The sequence below is a fragment of the Elgaria multicarinata genome, chromosome 1 (genome assembly GCF_023053635.1).
Source record: "Elgaria multicarinata webbii isolate HBS135686 ecotype San Diego chromosome 1, rElgMul1.1.pri, whole genome shotgun sequence".
NCBI lineage: Eukaryota > Metazoa > Chordata > Lepidosauria > Squamata > Anguidae > Elgaria > Elgaria multicarinata.
Genome location: NC_086171.1, coordinates 99799465 through 99813388, shown reverse-complemented (window position 1 = coordinate 99813388; position 13924 = coordinate 99799465). Strand labels below are relative to the sequence as shown.

General features: G+C 42.5%; 1 protein-coding gene across 11 annotated transcripts in view; it reads right to left on the bottom strand.

Moving 5' to 3' along the window:
- Nucleotides 1-6478, bottom strand: part of PRRC2C (proline rich coiled-coil 2C) — a 94133-nt gene extending 87655 nt beyond the window's left edge. For all 11 annotated transcript variants that reach the window (XM_063133548.1, XM_063133611.1, XM_063133585.1 and 8 more), the window contains exon 1: nt 6406-6478. The gene's annotated coding sequence lies outside the window, so the exon portion shown is untranslated. The remainder of the gene's footprint in view (nt 1-6405) is intronic.
- Nucleotides 6479-13924: the final 7446 nt, after the last annotated feature.

Below are 13924 nucleotides of genomic sequence, written 5' to 3'. Positions count from 1 at the left end.
CCCAAAAGAAGCAGAAGAAGAAGAAGGCAGGCCAGCAGAGTTCACATAAGGGAGTTCCACTGATCTGCACCTTCTAGAAACAAGCATTTCCGCTTGGTTTGGACCTTCCTCTTGAAAATGCTAAATCCCCTTTACATGAGCAATGGGTCCTGCTTATGCAACAGAATTTCTGGGAAGGGAATTGGTGGGGGTGTTAATGTCCCATAAGATTCTGCCCTTAATTTATTTATCACAGATGCCAGTTTTATTGGCAAAACATCCAAATTAACTCTTGAGAAATGGGACAAATGTAAATTACATAATGCCAGCTAATTGTACCTAGCATAGACATTTCTAGAACATATATCTGTATTCATGCACTCTAGGGTAGGTTCATACGCTCCAGAGAGATATTCTTGTTTCTGTGGATGGTGTTCACACATGACATTTGCGATGTTCTGTAGCAAGGGCCAACATTCAACACCTTTAAAGCCACACATTTGTAGTTGAAATTACTTACCACAAAGAGGCAGGTACTATCTGTGGTGCAAAGAGTCAAATTTTAGTTGTTACCTGGTTCCAAATGGTTGTAACTACAAACTGAAGAAGCGAATAAAGATTTGGGACTGTCAAGATATGCCAGATAACAGAAAATTTGTATCAGCAATTGCTGAATCATTCAGTTTGACCAAGTCATAGAAAACATGAAAGGAAAGAGGTTTCCATTACTTGTTGTTTGGAGTACTTAATCAATGACAATTGGCATAGTATTTAGGGTTGTTGTTTTTACCATCCAGGGGGAAATCAGTTAGTACCAAGTTAACACATTAGTACTTCTAATAAAAAAAAGTCCTATCAATATATAGCACATTGCAATATATTACTGTTTGTTCTGTTTCTGCTGGTACAGAAAACAATATAGAAAGAGACAGCAATCAGTAAGCCTTTAAGCATTTGCCAGGCTGATGACTGCTGAAGGATCTGGATTTCCCTACTAAAAAAAGTGAGAGCATCTAGCAGCCTCACTGCATTCCCTGACTAAAAAGATGCAGACCAATGCTTACTCTTTCATCTGTCCCCAAACTGCTGAAGAAAACACAAACATAGGTTACCTGATCAACTGGAGGCTTTTGTTAATTATCCTATCTGACTAGATGGGCCTGCTAGGTCATGGTTAGGCCACTAACCCTTTTGCAGCAAATGGTTAATAAGCAAGTTTAAACTGTGTTTAGGTAGCCAGTATGGTTAGGAATGGCTCACAAGACACACTAAGCCATAATGTTTAGCTCAAAATGCTTAACCATCATGGTTTAGCTTGTTATCTCAACAGGGTCGAGAAGCATAAGATCCAAACTTTGGCTGGTCTCGGTAGGCAGCAAAAATTTGTAGCTGACACCAATTTTGTCCTTCCTCTGATTCAGGGAGAGGCAAGTATCATCTCCAGCATTGTGCTGGAAAATGTATTTATTCTCATTTTTGAAGACTTGCTTTGAAGACACGAAAAGCCATTGCCTTGTGTATCACATAGCTTGTACTTCATAAGCTTGTCTCTGAACTTGCAGTGAGTTCTGCAAGCCCTGAGACTTCTCACTGCTTCCAGATACCTTGAAGCTCAGCATGAGGCTTCTCCCAAGCCTCTAAGAGCCTCTTCTCACAGGATATTTTGTAAGCAGATGCTGTGAGCAAGAAAAGATAGGGCCCTTGTTTGACTAGATTTTAAAGGGGAAAGCAACAATTTAAGCACACATGCCCCTGTTCTTATTTGAACTTTGTATTCTGACATTAGCACTCAAGTACATATTGGCCCCGTTCAGAAGACACCTTAAACCACGGCTTTAACCATGGTGAATAAGGCCTTAAACCATGATGAATATGGCAAAACGCCTTATTCACTGTGGTTAAAGTAGTGGTTGAAACAGTGGTTTAAAGTGTCCTCTGAACAGGGCCACTGCCACCTTCATATACAAATTGCATTCATATACTAAACATCTAAATGAACTCTCTGAAAATGTTCATGAATTGAATCAAGCGGTCTAAAAAACTGTGAAAACTGAAATCTTGGCTGTAATTCACTGCACAATTCTTGTTTAGTACAATGAGAACTAAACTATCTAGAATTAATTTAATCGCAAACAGAAATTTAAGCTAAGATTTCTAAATTTAGGAATTCCCATTCTTTATCTGTTTAGGTAACAGTGTTCTTCAACAATTGCTTGCTGCAATGATGGGGAATCTTATTCAGTCCAAAGGCCACATTCTCTTTCATAAAACCATGTGGCCATATGTCAGAGGTGGGTGCTCCCCCTTTGCAAGAAGTGGGTGGGACCACCCCTCACCTTCTTTCACACCCACCCACATCCCAATTCATTTGCATATACTCATATACACACATTCATACTCACTTACCTTCAGCCAGAAAATGCCACAATTACTTTTTAAAAGCTTCCACTGGTGAGACATCATATCTAACTTTGTCTTAGTAAGACCTAAAATGCATGCAAAATGTGTAGAGGATTCGAGGGAAATACTTCTTTGGAAATATTCTTATTTAAGTATTCAAGAATGTTGATCAAGAACAGTATGTCAACAGTACAGAATCTTCTCTATATAGGGAAAAGAATGGAGAAAACTCTCCTATGATTGTCATTTAACATGACAACCAGCCTTTCATGTTAACTGTCTTGTCAAAAAGAATAAGTGAAAGGAATGAAACTATGTTGAAATCCTTTAAGAAACTACTGCACATGTAACTGAAAGTGGTGTCATACTACAAAGCCCCAAACCAGCCTCTTTAAAGAAAAATTAATAGAATAAGTCTTTCCTTCATATGAGCAGAACACAGACCACATTTGACTGCTAGCAGAGGTAGCTTATTGGGAATAAGCAAGCATACTGGTGCAATGCATGTTGTTTTGATTGTTTCTGCTTGGCTCCTCCTGCCAGTGGAACAACCCAGGCTTATGATTCTGGCTTGTTAGGAGAGGAATGGATCCCAGTTTGGATGCAACACTAAACAACCCATGGATGGAGGCATCTTGGTTTATTTAACAGCTCCTGATGGCAGGAGTCAAGTGGGAATGATCAAGCATGCTTGCCCATTCCAGATACTCTAGAATTCTACAGTATGGGGGAGGATTATATATATAAAAAATTCTTACAGTTCTGTTTAAACTGGCCCAAAATCCTGCTGTCATTCTGAGAAGCAAAGAGCCCTGCAAATATGTCTGAAGAAATTACTAGTCAAGATTTAGTGAATTCCCCGCCACACATACTTGTTATCTGTGGGACATGAAAACGAAACATAATCAACTATCTTGTTTTACAGATGTACTTCTGCTTGGACTTTTGGAGGAGTCCACAAATAAGCATATATTTCCAAGCCTGGGAAAAAGCCATTTTGTATCTTAGCATGTGCTAGCTAAATTGCATGGTTATTCTCCAAATTTTACATTTCTGCAGCACCTCAAAAGCAAAGTAGTTTTCAATCGGTGGAATTTTATACAGAATGTAGTACCTGACACAGAATCTAGCAACTCATATAGACCTGAAGAGTCATACCTACTTTTTTAAAAAAATTCCTCATGTTTGGAAATATATTTGGACATATGAACTGTGCCTGCAAAATCCTCTTAAGTTCCAGTTCTCAAAGCATGGAATTTCTATGATTTGCATGACTCCCTGACACAGTCTAGCTATTTTCCTCTGCCAAGTATTTAGCACAGTTGCCACCTTACTTGTCTTCTCACCACACCTTGCCAAAAAAAAAAATCTGGACTGAAGTATTTTATTCTTACGTTTTATTCTGAGTAAAGAATAAGATTGGTGACACTTTGGCACACGACTGTACTTATACAAAATATAAGTTGGACAATATATTTTGAGCACAGATCTTGGATTTTTTGGTGTAGTTTTCACTGTTTTAATGTAAAACAATTTACAAAGTTTGTACGTAGGTGCCATGGCTCTTAAAACATTTACTGTTCTTAGAAGTGTCAAAAGTAATTCAAGCCCAACATGTTTCAGAAACAAAATTTTCTTCGTCAGGGGCAACTGGCGACCTGAAAAAGTAAACTCTTTGGCACTGTCATTTACAGGTTCCACATAATATGTTTTAACATAGCTAAACACCAACAGCTTTCTTAAAAAGTAATCTCTCTGCTAGTGTACTACAAAACAAACAAAACTTAAGCAAAATAACAAAAGCAAAGATTGGGGAGAGGTCTAGGGAAGTCTCTTAAGGTGCAATCATAGGCACGTTTAGACAGAAAAAGGCCCATGCTGGCTGGGTAATGCTGGGAGCTGTAGGACTTTTTTCTGTCTAAACATGCATAGGATTGTGCTCTAAGTCTCCTGCTAGAGCTAATAGTTCTACCCAGTGAGGCAACAGCACAAGAAGAGAAGCCTGCTTGTTTTTATTTTTTAAAAAAGCTTGAGTGCTATGAAGATGAGGTTAAGACAAGACAGAAGAATATATTGCCAGTACCCAAGTGCCACAGGGTAGTAATAAAAGGCTGTACAGTGAAGACATCAAAGCTCATTGAATAAAAGATTTTGACAGTCCTGTAAAGATAATGGGAACATTCTAAACAGAACTTAAGTATTTTTAATTTTTTCCTGAATTGTACAGAAGTATGTTCAGATGATGTGCCAACCTCCAATGTAGCATGGGTAATTATGCGAAAAAAGGAGCATGATGGCTTTTTAACTCCCGCAATCATGTGAACCCTGTCACAGCATTGATTAAGACTAAACCATGGTTTGATGTGACATTAATATGTCTGATGCTTGTGAATTCTCTCTGATTTAATTGGTTACATCTGAACTGGATGCATTCCTTCTAAAACTAGATTGCAATCCAGGATCCGATTGTGGTTTGCAATCCTGCCAGTTTGTTGATTCAGATGTAACAGAAAACTGTGGTTTCTGTTAAAGTGGGAATATGTGATTAAAACAGAGCACACAAAGGGCTTGCATTTTCTCAGACGAAAGCCTCTAATGAAGACCTTCATCTCTGGATTGGCTGATGGAGGAAATAGGTGATCTTTCAGGCTGACCACTTACTACATTTGTCTGGTGCATGAAATTTGTCCTCAGATGGTAGGCAGATTCTCCCTCTCTCATAATACTAGAAACAGAGCTGACTAGTGGGAGATTCAGGGCAGATAAAAATAAGTAGTTCTTCACACAGTGCATAGTTAAAATACGTAATTTGCCACCACAAAATGTAGTGTTGCACACCAATTTTGGATGGTTTCAAAGAGGATTAGACAAACTCATGGAGGATAAGGTTTTTATGGCTATATACTACCTTCAGCGTCAGAGGCAGTAAACCACTTGCTGGAAAACAGAACCAGGAGGATTCTATTCCACTCATGTCCTACTTGTGGGTTTCCCCGGAGGCAGCTGGCCGGCTACTATGTTAGGGTGGATTCCTGCATTGAGCAGGGGGTTGGACTCGATGGCCTTGTAGGCCCCTTCCAACTCTGCTATTCTATGATTCTATGAACTGAATGCTGGACCAGATGGACCCTTAGTCTGAATCAGCATGGCTTTTCATATATTCTTAGATCTCATCCCACCCACCCACACCTTAACAGATGCATGTACATGTGAGTGTCTCACATCCAAGGATAACCCTGCGTGCATCTTCAAGAGGGCTCTTATCGTACATGCCCGTTTAGTTAGAATTAGAAGCACGCTTATTACGCTCTACTGGGCCAATTCTCAGATATTCTTCACCCGGAAGGAAGCCTTGCTGTGATCAACGGGGCTTACTCCAAAATTGAGTGTGCATACAGGAACTGCAGCTTTGAGCCATTCTACTCTAGGCCGAGCTTAGTCACAGAAGCTACTCGTTTTCCCTCAGAAGGAAGGAATCTGGAGGCAGAGACACGCCGGAAGAAGGAGGGGAAGGGGGGGTAAAACGGGACATCGCGAAAGGCTTGAGAATTGGCGGGCGAGTGCGAGAAAGCGGAGCCAGGAAACGGCGCCGGAACCTTCAAAGCGAAGAAGACCGGATGTTAAGGAAGCGTTAATTCCTTCACTCCCCCCCACCCCCATTTCCTTTTGTCCCTCCTGCCCGCCCGCCAAATCCAGTTAGAAACCAGAATGAGAAGCCGCGGATCCTTTCCCAGCAGTCCATTAGGTCCCAAAGCCCTGTTCAGGAAGAAGTGGCTGGGGGGGGCGGGGTGGTTCTCTCCCCCCGCCCCCCCCTCTCTTTCTCCATTCCGCCGCCCGCTCCTTCCTTCCTTCCCTCGAGCACGGCCGGGGCCCACCGCCCTCGCCTCAGGCCACCCAACCGGCCGCGACCCGCGCTCCCCGCCGGGGCTTTTCAACGGCCGCCCACGTCAGCTTTCCGTTCCCCATTCCTTTTGTCCCCTTCTCCGCCGCTGTTCCCACAGAACATCGCCTCCAGAGCACACTTACCGAGGCCGAACCAACCGCCTGAGTCGCTTCCACACGCAGCGGGCCAAGATGGCGGGCGGGTAGCCAAGCCGGCGGCGCCTAACAGCGCCTGACCTCACCACGTACGCAGCCGCCTTGAGCACGTGACTGGGTGGATGGTGGGTGGATGGGGGTGGCGCGGCGCCGCGCGCTGTGACCGAGGCCGCCTCCTTCGAACAAGGCCCGAGGCGCGTTCCAAGGCGGACCGAGAGAAGGCGGGTGCTTGCGCCTCCTAGAGGACTGCGCGGAAGTGTCTTCGCCATCAGGGAGGCAGGCAGGCCGGCAAATATCAGGCTGGATGTTAAGCTAAACCAGTGTGTCCCAAAGTGGGCGGTCCTGCCCCCTTGGGGGAGGTGGGATTGCAGGGGGGGGGGCGTTAAGAGGCAAGGGGGTGGCAGGGGACGCTAAGAGGCAAAGAGGGGCGCTCGAGGTGGTCTTTTCCCTACCAGGAGTTTTGGTGACAGAAGGAAATTTCTGATTGCTATCCTGCACTATGGAGAGTGGTTGAATGTGGTTTTAGCGTGGTCTGCCTACTTTTCTCCAAGCAAAGAAATCGACTCCAGATTATTAAACGTGGTGATTTAAGACTCAGGTTAAGTGACTTTAAACCAGACATTGGGAAACGGGTATCACTTCATCAAGCCCATCCACCGCATTAAGAATTTACAGAATAGTGAGGTACTCTGCCCTAGTTACTAAAGGTGATATCTAATATTCTTGCTAAATGACTATCAGACTTTGAAAAGATGATATCACTGGATCAAGTTCATCAATTATGTTTAATTGAATAAACTAAAAAAAATGTAATTGGATTTTGAATAAATATTCAATTGTTACAATTTTGAATTTTATTGTTCTTATCTTCCTTAGTAGGTTGTTGAAAACCACTATTCTGAATAATGTTTTTTATAGTGTGTGTGTGGGGGGGCACTGGGCATGAGTTTGTGGAACCAAAGGGGCGGTGACCTGAAAAAGTTTGGGAACCACTGAGCTAAACTAAACAAAGGGTGGAGGAGGCTAGGAAATGACTGAAGAAAGTTTCTGGTGGACTTGAAAGCCTTCACACTGTGATCTTTGGTTGGACTTTACAAAAATGTTAGTATTTCCTTATTCCTATAGGGAAAAGCTATGCGCTCTCTCCCTCTCAATATATATATAAAAATACAACTATCCAGTTAAAAGCAATGGAAAGGACAACAAACTTAAGATGAAATAAAAGGAAGTAGAGTGCACACTATTATTTATTTATTTATTTATTACATTTTTATACCGCCCAATAGCCGAAGCTCTCTGGGCAGTTCACAAAAATTAAAACCATTAAAAACATAATAAAACATCCAACAATCTAAAAACCCAAATACAAAATACAATATGAAAAGCACAACCAGGATAAAATCACACACCAGAAATTGATATAGGATTAAAATACAGAATTAAAACAGCAAAGTTTAAATGTAGGTGTTAAAATACTGAGAAAATAAAAAGGTCTTCAGCTGGTGACGAAAAGAATACAGTGTAGGCGCCAGGCAGACCTCTCTGGGGAGTTTGTTCCACAGCCAGGGTGCCACAGCAGAGAAAGCCCTCCTCCTAGTAGCCACCTGCCTCACTTCCTTTGGCAGGGGCTCACGGAGAAGGACCCCTGTGGATGATCTTGCAGGCATATATGGGAGGAGGCGTTCCTTCAGATAGCCTGGCCCCAAGCCATTTAAGGCTTTAAATGTCAATACCAGCACTTTGAATCGATCCCGGACCTGGACTGGCAGCCAATGAAGTTGTAAAAGGACTGACGTGATGTGATCTCACCGGCCAGTCCCTGTTAGTAGGCAGGCTGCCCTGTTTTGTACCAGCTGAAGTTTCTGGACCGTTTTGAAAGGCAGCCCCACGTATAACGCATTGCAGTAATGTTGCATGCGCGATACGACTATGCAAGTTCAATGGGGTTGCCAATTCCCAAAAGACAAAATCCTGGTACCAGTGTGGTGGTGCCCTGAGAGCACAGCTTAGAGGTCACAAGGGGCCTTAGTTACAAGAACTGGTTCGCATGACAGCCTACCGTGGCTTAATTTACCTGCAGGGGCTGTTGCATTGTGCCGGGCGCCCTTTTTGCATAGTGCTTCCAGGTGCTTCGCTTGCCATTTTGTGCGAAACCAGGCAGCAGGATTAGAAAACTCTCAAATAACCCAAGGCTTTAGAAGGGTATGTCACTCTACTCATGATTTCTCTGGCTAGCTGTACTGCCCCCTAAATATCAGCTGTGACTTCACTCATTAGCTAAAAATACTAAAAAGCAGAAACATATTAATTTCTCATAAAATTATTGGGCAGAGTAGTGCCGGAATATTTTGCCATGTATCTCAGGTTCTGCAAAGGCTGGAAAGTTGCCTTTTTTTAAAAAAATGAAAGCTGGGAATCTGGGACAGCTAATGGTGTAAACAGGCACTGAATACCATGGCTAAACTCTGGCTGACTGGGCATTATGGCAACCCTAGCGTAGAAAGGTGCCCACCCCCAAAGATGGTGGTTTACAGATGGCAACCCCCAAACCCGTGCCTTAATTTGTCCATGCCCATACAAATTTTCTACTACCAAGCAACACATCCATATGTGATACTATCACAGATCATCCTTACATAATCCATTATGTGTTATGCACCACTGCACCACATCTGCACATTTTCCTTATGTGTGTGCACGTATTTTGTTGCTTAGAGTCACATTCCATAACATTTAGAAGGCTACACAAAGTGGCAGAAAATCCTCAGAATTGAGAATTTGCAATGTTGAAGCTTCACACGAGGCATCATGAACTGCAACAAAACTTTATTTAGAGTAAGGGATATAAACTAAGAACAAGAGGGAGAAAAAAGATGTACAAAACGTAGTACAGCAGTTCCTGTTAGGGATATCGTATTAGTTATTTTCTGGAATTTCTTATTGTAACATTGACCATTTCACAGGACTTGCCAGGAAAGGGACCCCCACGTTCTAGAATGATTTCTTTAATCTGGGTAAAAATTGGTGAACATACTATGCGAGTGTAGCAGTGGGGACAGCAGGCAGTATGTTTGGCAGGGGGAGGAGAAATGGGCACGCTTGATCAGGGTTTGGGTTTCTACAGAAGCCTGAACAATTCACTTTACATTTCACATTGTTATCAGTCACTTTTTATATCAGCTAGAATAATACTACCTTTGCATTACTCTAATTTTGAACCGCATAGTTTTCCTATTGGACATTTTGTGTCTGGTTGCACTTTTAAAAAAACCACCCTGCTACACAGAGCCTGGATAAGGCCTTCCACATTGAACGTAGACTTGTAGAAACAGTGCCCAACATATTCTACTTGTTACACAGAGCCTGGATAAGGCCTTCCATTATCTTTTCTCTTTGCAAAGCCCTCTATGTTTGCTTTTACTTCTTCTAATGTAACACTATTTTATCTCCAAATTCATTAAAGTAGTCTGTGAATTATTTGAATTCAGCTAATTTTTTTGGTGATACCTTCTGCAATAAGAACTTGCCGTATCTCACAATTCTTTTCTTTTTGTGTATGTTGTGGTCACTCTAAGCATTCTCTTATCGAAAGATCAATAGAAATTTAGGAATGGTATTGCACTTATGCTAATCACTTCTCTCTTCTTTCTCTTGCTTCTATTAATCTCAAAGCAACTTTATTTGATTTCTTAATATTCAATTTGACAACAACAACTCACCATTTAATCCCTTAAGCATTCATATACTAAGCAAGATATTAAACAATTTATGAAGGAATAGAACTGTCCTCCATTTTTATATTTAGTTGGTTTTAGGAAATTATGGGGTTAAATCATCTGTGTGTACACACACGTGCACATACACTACTAGTCTGTTTCAGTTAGAAGGTTCATAATTTAGAGGCCAACGGACGGATGGCTACTCCAGAGAGAGCTACCAACAGGGCTCCCCAGAGCCCAGCGGTAGAGCAGCCAGTGGTGCTCTCCAAAGCACCTGTTGTAGTGCCACCAGATGGCAAGCAACTCCAGAAAGCCCCACTCACCTCACTCTCCTGCTGCAACAAATGCCAGCTGTGTCGTCCTCCTGACAACCACCAAAACAATTTAAATCTCCACCATTTTGTTGTTATCTAGAATGGAGTCTGCAGACTCAGAGCAGTCCTTATCAGCAAGTTTTTTTAAAAAAAAATGGAATAACCAGGGAAGGAGCGGGAGATGTGCAGGAGGCTCACGTCGTCAAAATGACCCACAAATGTCCATGAGTGGTCAGTCATGAGCGTGCTATAAATCGCTTGTTTAAAGAAGCCCAGAGCTGTGCACATGCTCCATTCTCCTGGCTTCTTTCAGCTCTTTACAAGCACAGCAGGGCCTGCCTGTGTCTCTGAGGTTGTTCATAAGGCTGGAGGTGTTGAGAATGCCGAACTATCTGGATGTTATTTATAACACTAATTGGGGGGACCTCCCATGCTCCATGGGAATGCAGTAAGAAGTGGAAGAGAAGTGGGTGGGAAGGCAGACACACCCAGCCCATCACTGCATTTGACTTTTAAAAACATTTCTTGAGGAGCACGCTCAGAGAAGCAGCAAATGAGTGGAGCGGTGGCCATTTTCTGTCCCTGTACATCATCCAGTGTGGGAGAATGCTCCAAGCAGTAGCATGCAACAATGAACACAGCAAATTTATTTCAAGTTATTGAAGGAGTGACAGAGTGAGACAGTGTGTATTCCTTAATTAAAATAACCGTCTATCTGTGTGAGAGATTCAGCCATGTAGTGAATCTCATCTAAAATGATAGATAACACTTCCTATATTTTGCCCTTTTATTATTGTTGCTGTTTTCCAGACCCTGCCTAACCCAGTCCAGTGTCGAGCAGGGAGAGAAAGGACAGCCAGCAGTAACAGTCGGACTAGGGAGGAAGTGGAGATATCATTAACCTCTCTTTTAGTGAGTGTGTCTCTATTGGTACAGTTACTTTGCTTGCCTCTCTCCAACTCTGCCAGGCAGCCCTTTCAAAAGTGCAGTCCTGTGCATGTCTACCCAGAAGTGACCCCCATTGAGTTCAATGGGGCTTACTCCCATCTAAGTGGGTATAGGATTGCAGCCTTAGGGCTTCTTTAGATTAAAGGGAAATCACATTTGCTTGTTGATGCTTTCCTTCCTGATTCTCTTCTGCAATTGTAATGAGCTGAATTACATGGGAGCAGTGACCATGTGGTCTGTAATTGAAAACTTCCTTACTCATATACTTGAATGGGACAGCACCCTCTAGTGGGTCTTTGTAGCACACATTCAGCTGCACATGGTAGGAAATTCAGAAGAGTCAGGACATCTAAGCTTTTTTAAAAATGGAATAACCAAGGGAAGGAGTAGGAGACGTGCAGGAGGCTCACGACATTGTCAAAATGACTTGCAAACTTCCACGAGCGGCCAGTCAGTGCTATAAAACACTCATGTAAAGAAGCAATGAATCTCCTATGTATGCTTTTATCATGATCTGGGGTGTGATGATAGTGTTAAACGTTTTAGCAAAGTGTGTCTGTCTGTTGGGAAGAAGAAGGAGTCATCCCCCTCTTTCTCCTTGGGGCTTGAAGGATTAAAGATGAAGGAACTTACAGAAACATGGATTGTTTTGTTTGTTTTATTTGCAAAAAAGGAAGTAAAAACAAGTTAATGCAACTGTAAGCACTTTTTTTCAGCCCTAGGAAGGTGGGGAAACATCTGATTTGTCGGTGGTGGGTGTAGGAAATGAAAGGGTTAATTGAGTTTTAAGATGCCCTTTGTGCTTTCTGTAGACCCTGCAAGAGGAAGTAGCTGACTCACACATCCCAGAGAGATGTGGAATGGCAGGGAAGGGGGATGGGACTAGGTAAAGGTATCCTGTTTAGAAATGTATCCCACTCCTCTCGTATACAGGTTGTGTAAATGTATCCCACTCCCCTTTTTCCCATCCCCCTTTATCCCACCCCCTTTTCTGTTTGTTGTCAGCTGACCTCATGTGAATAAAAGTTGTGTGCAAGCTCTGATCAGGGTCCGACCCTGTTCGAGTCGCACCTCAGTATACTGATATGTGGTGTCTTCTGCAGTGTTTTCTACGCTCGTCTTTCGTACCTAAGGTCAGGGACAAGAACCTGCCATATTTCTAACAGTGGGGGAGAGAATTATTTTAAAACTTATTAAAGGTCCTGGTCTCTGAGCTCAATAGAACCCCATAAAGTTGTCTGCTGTCATGGCAAGCTCCTGTTTCCATGCTTTGGCCCTTCCGGTGACCTGAGCCCAGTGCAAGACTGCTATAAAATACTTCTTTCCCCCAAATATGATGAAAGTGTTTCCCAACTGAACTGATTTGTAATTTGCACTGAATACAGTGGTGATCACACTACAGTTAGTACATTCAGATATCAGGTGGAGCTACATTGGGGAATTCCAAACTATAAAATATTAAACAAGTATATTAAATTTCAATTTTTAAAATTGTTGTTACAACTTAAAACCTGCAGCTATTAGAAAGAATGGAAGATCAATAAGGAGGGATTGTACACTAACAGCCAATGGTCTGTCTGAACCTAATGAGGTATGTTGAGAAGGGCAGAGGGGATCGAACATGAGGAAATCTAGAACACTTGGGAGATTTTCTACAGGAAGCTGTTAACCTGCTGTATCTACTTTCGATTGTCACAGAATTGAGATCTGAGGTCTCCTTTCTGCGTTTCCATTATATAACCTCTAGGTGCCACTGTGGTATAGTGGAATAGTGCAAATGTACAAGTGGAAATAGCATTTTCTTTTGGTTTCTTTTTCCGTGCTCTAAAAAAAAAAAAAGTGCAGAAAGGGCTGTTTAAAAGCAGAAGCAAAACTGGAGGGCCATGATATTGTCTAAAGAACCTGTAAATAACCGAGTAGGTAAAAGCAGCAGTTTCTGCAGCTGAAACTCTCCCCACGGCCTGCGTTCGATCCCAGCGGAAGTTGGTTTCAGGCAGCCGGCTCGGGTCGACTCAGTCTTCCATCCTCCCGAGGTCGGTAAAATGAGTACCCAGTTAGCTGGGGGAAAGGTAATAACGGCCGGGGAAGGCAACGGCAAACCACCCCGCTATAAGGCCTGCCAAGAAAACGTCAGCGAAAGCTGGCGTCCCTCCAAGAGTCAGTAATGACTCAGTGCTTGCACGAGAGGTTCCTTTCCTTTCCAATGATAAGCACAAAATAAATGCCTTGTTGTAGAAAAGCTCTTGATTACAAATAAGCTGTACCTCCCAACAAATCTGTCTCCCTGAAGGTGAACATTGCTACACTACATGTTCTATTAAACATTCAGGTTTCAATCCTAAACACACCAATCTGAGTAAGTCCCATTAAACACAATGAGCCTTATTTCAGAGTAAATATGTATAGGATTGCATTATTGAACACACAACTCACCCACACAATGAGCAAAACAGCCTTCATATTTATCCAGTCAACTCATTTCCGAAGTCTGTAGGACCCATAAACAAACGAATCTCTCCAGGATAT